The sequence below is a fragment of the Euprymna scolopes genome, chromosome 8 (assembly GCF_053919585.1).
Source record: "Euprymna scolopes isolate OS-2025 chromosome 8, ASM5391958v1, whole genome shotgun sequence".
Lineage (NCBI taxonomy): Eukaryota > Metazoa > Mollusca > Cephalopoda > Sepiida > Sepiolidae > Euprymna > Euprymna scolopes.
In genome coordinates this window covers 57,520,666-57,527,771 of record NC_136489.1, presented here as the reverse complement: position 1 = coordinate 57,527,771, position 7,106 = coordinate 57,520,666, and the positions used below count along the sequence as shown (strand labels likewise).

Here is a 7,106-nt window from a genome sequence, read left to right as displayed (position 1 = left end):
GGTGTAGTGAAAAGGAGAATATCAAAAGGCCAGAATTACAAAAGAAAACAACAACAGCAAATAATAAACAGCAGAGACACTTAAATTGTTTTGGACAAAACGAAATAATGTGAGAGGAAAAAGGTAAAGAATATTATTTACAGATTTATCCGGTTGATTTTTTTTGGGGGGGGGTGCTTTTTAAATTAAATTCGATAGATCGATTTTTAAATATGGGATGTAAGCTAAAACAACCGTACTTAGTTAATGGCCATGTATAAAACAGTAATATATCCAAAAAGTGCGAAAATTTATAGAGTAGAACAAAACAACTGCTATTGTGTTTTATTTATTTTTTATCGCTATCAGTTAAAACAAAACATATGCTATTACAGTGACGGAAAGGAGGATAAGTATCACCTTTGTATTCGCAATCTTCAAGGTTTTCACATTTAGGAAAAATACACCTCCCCCTCATTTTCCGGAAATGACTTAATTTTCTATTCGATGAATTTTCGTAATTTTCGGATATATTACTATTTTCGACATCATGATAAAGTAAGTACTGTTATTTTTTCTTAAAACCACATATTTAAAAAATTGATCTGTCAACTCTTGTGAGAAATTCTGCAAAAATAAGCAAGCTTTTTATTGGACGGTTTCTCCGCCCACGGATTTATTTTAACCAATCAGATTACATGTTATAACTGGCTGCCGAGAATGTTCTTTGGTGCCAAATTCCTTTTTAGATCAGATTCCAGGAAGACATCTAGTTGGACACGTGAATTTCTGACTCGAATCCTAAAAGACATAGGGCGGAACAGACTGGATTCTCACTCGAATCGAGGCATCGAAATTACTTGTTGCTTCGAGACGTTTTAAATACCCAAATGTGGAGCGGAGCTTTATTATTGTAATTACCATGGCCCTTAATTAGGGTGAATTTTTATTTGCACGTTTGTGCTTCAATTTAATGTCTGTCAAGACAAAATTTAGGGTCTACTGTTTGACCCGCCATTGTCTGCAATTGGACAGCTTTCTCATTGCTCCGCTACCAGCCTGACTCGGAGGTCAACACTACAAATCCAACCTGCGCACTACTTCGTCAGTGGGAATCCTAGCCAGCCTTTATCGAAGACGAAATATTATTCCCATCGGGAATGTTACCAGCCCAATAATGGCAGATAGCTGAAGATGACGCATATTTTGCAAACATGGACCTTTTTACTTTAATAAACTTTATATTGAAGTTTCAAGGTGAGCTTGTTGTTTTTTTTTTTTTTTTTTTTTTTTTTTTTACACAGTGATCACCACTTATCAAGGCCCGGAAGCCACTCAGGGATAAGGGTTATTGCAAGTACATTACGTTAGTGAGGAGATTTGCTGAAATGTTTACTTAAGGGGGCGGTTCATTAGGAATTTGTTAACATTGGACTTGAAGACAACCAAGTTATAGTCCGGAGGGAAGCAGGCAGACGGAACAGAGTTCCACAGGCGTGCAGTTCTAAGAAAGAAGCTTTGTTCATGGAATCTGCGTTTTGATTTAGGCACAGATATAGAGTGGGGGAAATTTTTCACAGTGGATTCAGCTAGACGGGTGTTTTTCGTGAAAGATTGGCGATGGGGGACCAGAGATTGGAGTTCAGACGAGCATCTGCCATGGAAATAACGATAAAACAAGGACAGGCTCGCTGTTGTAATTTCTGTTTGTTTTTTTCCCCCATTCTGCCAAGGACAAAAACCTTGTGAGAGAAATCTCACATCGTTTTTTTTTTGTTTTTTTTTTTTTGTAAAAGGTAGCTCCCCTCCCCTCTTCATTTTTTTTTTTATTTTTTTACTTGCAAGAGTCACGTTGGTTTGTAATTGTAGTTTAAATTCTTATATCATTAACTTGCAGTAAATGTCAACGTTTCTTTTGTCAAGCTGTTTTTTTTTTATATTGGAGCGTTCGTGAAATTGTAAATTGTAAAAAAAAAAACACTATCCATCTTATAAAATTGCAATGGTTAACAAAGACCATATCCTTTTATTAAATGAATAAATAACTATTGTCCAACTATTTAAATTGTAACTAACAAAAAAAAAGTCATTCTTAAATCGTAACTTGAAAAAAAAAAACATCTTTTTTCTTCCTTCATTATTCTAATTCCTTGTGAAGATATTTTGATATTCATTGTTAAAAAATATATATTTTTATTTGTTGTGATTTCAAGTTTGTCTGTTGCTTAAATATTATCTTGGAGAATTTGTTTTTTATACAAATTTAGTCCACCACGCGGTCGAAATTATTTTTGCCTTAGCGAAAGGTTCTCACGGTTACCTCCCTTGCACCATTAAATTTATATCGTTGCTTTAATTAGATTTTATTAATCGGTTTTGGGTTTTCAGGTGACTATAGTTTTACGTTGTTTGAAAATAGTAATTTGTAGTTTGCACCTTTTTTATTATTTCACGTGGGAACGGCCATTTTGATTTTTTGTTGGTTGACTTATTAAACATCATGTCTCATTCAAATTTGCTTTCTCGAATAGAAACAAAGAAATTTCGCATAACAACCCTAGTTTGGATGGATGAAAGGTTAGATGAGGAAATTAAAAAGAATTTTTCTATGGATATTCACAAATGGATGTCCGCACTGGACGATTTATTCGACCAATTAATTTTAAAATCCTCAGTTGAGGATAGATTTTATATTTGTCGGGATTCGGTTGAATTTATGGCGAAAGTTAGGGAAATTTTGGCCTGTTTCGAATCTGACCAGAGTAGGTCAAAGGCTATTGTTCCCATGAAAATGGAGTTAGAATGTCCTCTATTCAGTGGGGACCTGACTTCAAATAAATTTGAATTTCGTAATTTCGTTAGGAAATTAGAATTTTGTACTTCTAATTTAGATGACGCGGATAAATTACTATTATTAAAGTCTAAATTGACGAGAAAGGCCTTGGCTTGTTTGAAGGGGAGATTTTTAAATCTGTCTTTAATCATTAATCAAATTTTGGAGGATATTATTCTTCGACCAGAGGAATTTTTATGGATTAGAGATCTTAAGATTTTTCTCGAGCGCATTAAGCTTAAACTGACTGAGATGGACAAGTCTTTTAGTACCGATTTTTTTTTTTCAGATAATTCTACATTTGGAATTATGGTAGCAAATATTCTGTTCGCTAAATTTCCAAACAGCCTGCGTAGACAGCTAATGAACAAATCTAACAAACGTTTCCCCTCTCTTTCTTCCATCATGTCGTACACTTTCGACATTTTGGATATATTGATGGCATCACCATTAGTTGTGCCAAGGCGGGAAAATAGCCCATCAAAATGTTGGCTTCTTCGGATTCAAAATCCAATATGGCAAAGAGTTCCGAACCTAAACAGATTTATTCAAAAAAGAGTAATAATAACTCTAAATCTCTCGTTAATAAGATTAATAAATTTTGTAAATTATGTAGGGTTACTGATCACCCGAGTAAAATTTGTTCCAAATATCGAGACTTTGACTCAAAAATTATAAGAGCCAAAGAACTCAAATTATGTATCAGGTGCCTCGGTGAGCACTCTGAGACTCTTTGCAAGGGGATAAAAGGTTTTCCTTATTCTTGTGCTGTTTGTGGTTTTAAGAACCATTTTTCTATTATGTGCCCCAAAAGTCCCAAATCCTTTGTGGGACGTACATCATTATCGAGACAGGAAAGATGTATATTTCCTGTACTCAAAATATCAATGAAGGCGAAAGAGCACCCAGTTTTATTTTCACTGTCTTTTGGATACGGCTGGCTAGAAATCCTTCTTATCTGATGTAATACTAAACCGTATAAGTCTCGGGAATAAATTAAAACCAGGGGTGGTGAAATGCCTGTTACTCTTATGGGAACTAATTCTTTAAAACTTAGGGAGCTGGAAGTGTCTCTTAAATTGGGACATCAGCCTTCTTTTCCTTTTTCTGCCTTGTTTGCAGATGATTTGAAGTTAAAATTTCAGGTGGACAAATTTGATGAGATCACGTCAAAATTGACTAAACAGGGTTTTCATCTTTGTCCTGGATACTCTGAATTGAATGGGTCTGCTATTCACAGCATAATTGGCCTGGACCTTATTCCACGGATAGATAATCTCCGGTTAATTAAATGTTTGGGAGGTTCTGCATGGAAACTCCCCAAGTATATAATTCCAAGGGATATAATTCCAAGGGATCTAAATTTTTGAATTCCAATGCAAAGGTTAAGGAACAGTTACTGGCCTTTAATCAAGTGCAAATAAAAATTCACCCTACTTAAGGGCATTGGTAATTGAAATAATAAAGTTCCGCTCCACATTTGGGCATTTAAAACGTCTCGAAGCAACAAGTAATTTTGATGCCTCAATTCGAGTGAGAATCCAGTCTGTTCCGCCCTATGTCTTTTAGGATTCGAGTCAGAAATCCACATGTGTCCAACTTGACGTCTTCCTGGAATCTGATCTGAAAAGGAAATTTGGCGCCAAAGAACATTCTCGGCAGCCAGTTATAACATGCAATCTGATTGGCTAAAACAAATCCATGGGTGGAGAAACCGTCCAATAAAAGGCTTGCTTATTTCTGCAGAATTTCTCACACTCTATTTTAACAAGCACCTTTTTTTTTAGCTTGAACCTTACACATGAACAGTTAAGAGCAACTAAGTGTATAAACATTAAAGTCACCATAATGATAAAAAATAAATTTTAATGACGAATGTGAGAACAAGGTCACATTTAAAAACGTTACAGTTTATCTAAAATCTTTGCAATATTTAATTGACATGAAAGAAAATAAAAACTGTACACACCAATGTTGTGGAAGGCTCGTGGAGCAATTGTAAGGCAGATTCCGAGTAATGCGAGAAACTAGTTAAAGAAATTAATTTGGCAATATTTTACATGAAGTTCACACGTATTATGTTTGTTAAAGTCTTAATTTTTCAAAAATATATTTTCATAATACAAACGAACATTTATATAAAAAAAAATTTTATTCTATTTTTCTAAGAAAAAGTATAAAGAAATCAATAAAAGTTTGATAAAGTAATATAGCCTTGTTAATAGTTATTGCAAACGCCAAGCGAATTGTGAAGTGCAATATATCTAAAGTTAAGATTCTGTTATTGGTATTAGATTATCCAGTTCTTAATAGAATCAGGTATTTACATCTGGCTAGAAATGAAGTGTAGTATCTGTTCTGATGCTGCACTTAGTCGTTTTGGTTCTCAGTCAGGGAAGTAGAATTCCTTCCATTGATAAAGGTGTTATATCGCATATCCCTCTATATTTACATGAATAAACCAGAAACCAGCAGGGACAGCGACAGCAACAATAATGGCGATGCTAAGACAAAGCCGTTCGTCGATACAATGCAAATGGACTCACTAAATACACACAACAACTTTAAAGCCCATTTTTTCATATACACACATCAATAGAATAGCTCGCACATCTCTTCAACAAAGAAAACAGCCAGAGAAGGCCGCACATCAAAAGAAAAACCAAAATACAAAACACAAACATTGCAGTAAACGCAACTCCTGCAGCATATAAACACGAATATCTATTTCACAAAACACTGCAACGATACAACACTGACTAGATTACATTCACAACATTCTTAGCTTTAAGTCGATATAACACATGCATACATATACCAAACACACGATTCCCTACAACGCATTAAAGCACAAAAAACAAACACAATTAAAAAGCAAAACTCAAGCCAGTGATCAAAACTCTCATTGCCTTCACCTACGTCCACATCGTGACTATAAAAGCGTCAGCCTTCTCGACAAACAAGCAGATAGGCCCATGTGAGCTGAGCTGTGAACTTTGCTCCGTTCAGCAACCAGTAGCAACTTACCCCTTGCTACTATGCACAGCCAGCTCCGCCACCGCCAACTCACCCGTGATTCTAATACAAGCCCTAAAGAATACCTTTCTTCGGTCGCCTCCAGATTATCACTGCTCATCAACCTCTCGCTAGCAACACCAGCTATCAAGGATCACCATACGCAAAGCTACATTCCTGCTATCATCGCCCCTGACCCAGCCGGACCAACTTAGATCGCCGCCAAGTCATATCAGCACTCGATCAGCATTCCTACCGATGTGCCACCACCATGTTCACGCTACCAAAATCTACCATTGCATTCACAATATGTCCATTTATTTTACATTTAGTGAACATAATGTCTTTTGCTTCTGTCCCTAGTAAGGCAAGACTAGTTCGGGTCGTATAATACAGCAGCAGTAGAAGAGGAAGATTTAGCCCAATGTCCGTTTTTTACATTTTCTACACTATGCATTATGCGCCAGACATAGCAGTCGCAGAGGCCACGAGTTCCCACAGAAAAAGCAAACTCTTTTAGGTTGGGCATTCTCCTTTATAGAAGCTAAGTGGGCGACTTTCAAAGGAATTACAACAGTGGCTATGTTGTGGTTGTTTTCGTAGCTCTTCCAATGTTTGCCTGCTTGTTCCAGTGATCTAGCCATTGCATAGGTTTCTTGTAGTGCTAGGAAGGGTTTTTCGAGCTCTTCCTGATCTACATCATTGACCTCCCTAAACACATACTTAAATCATTCGTTGACATCTATGCTGATGACACGACCATCTACGGCAACACATCAAAGGCTGTAAATGACAAAGTTCTCTGATTCTCTCTCCTCTGATCTCGGGCGCATGGTTCAGTGGGGGAAGATGTGGTTGATTATCTTTAATGCATCCAAAACCAAACTCCTATCCTTACATCATCAACGCTCTGATCCCCATCTGGCATCAATTGTGATGGATGGCTCTCGTCTGGGTGAGTCCCCGTGTTTTGACAAGCTTCTGGGTTTGACCTTTACTCCTGATCTGAAATGGAACACGTACATCAAGTCTGTTGCCAAGGTCGCTGGAAAGATGGTGGGATCCTTCTACTGCTTCACAAGATATCTCACTACTGATGCAATTCTCTATCTATAGAAAAGCCAAGTACGTCCAAGGATGGAATACTGTTGCCATATCTGGGCAGGAGCTGCTAAAACAGCCTATCCTGCCTTGACAGAGTACAAAATAGACTTCGTGGCTTAGTGGGGGATGCCCTTTTCTCTACCCTGCAACCTCTCTCCCACAGAAGAGACGTTGC

General features: G+C 36.9%; 1 protein-coding gene across 1 annotated transcript in view; it reads left to right on the top strand.

Annotated features, from left to right (window-relative positions):
- Positions 1–678: 678 nt before the first annotated feature.
- Positions 679–7,106, top strand: part of LOC145283588 (uncharacterized) — a 148,934-nt gene continuing 142,506 nt past the window's right edge. The window contains exon 1 of the mRNA XM_080132512.1: positions 679–1,236. The gene's annotated coding sequence lies outside the window, so the exon portion shown is untranslated. The remainder of the gene's footprint in view (positions 1,237–7,106) is intronic.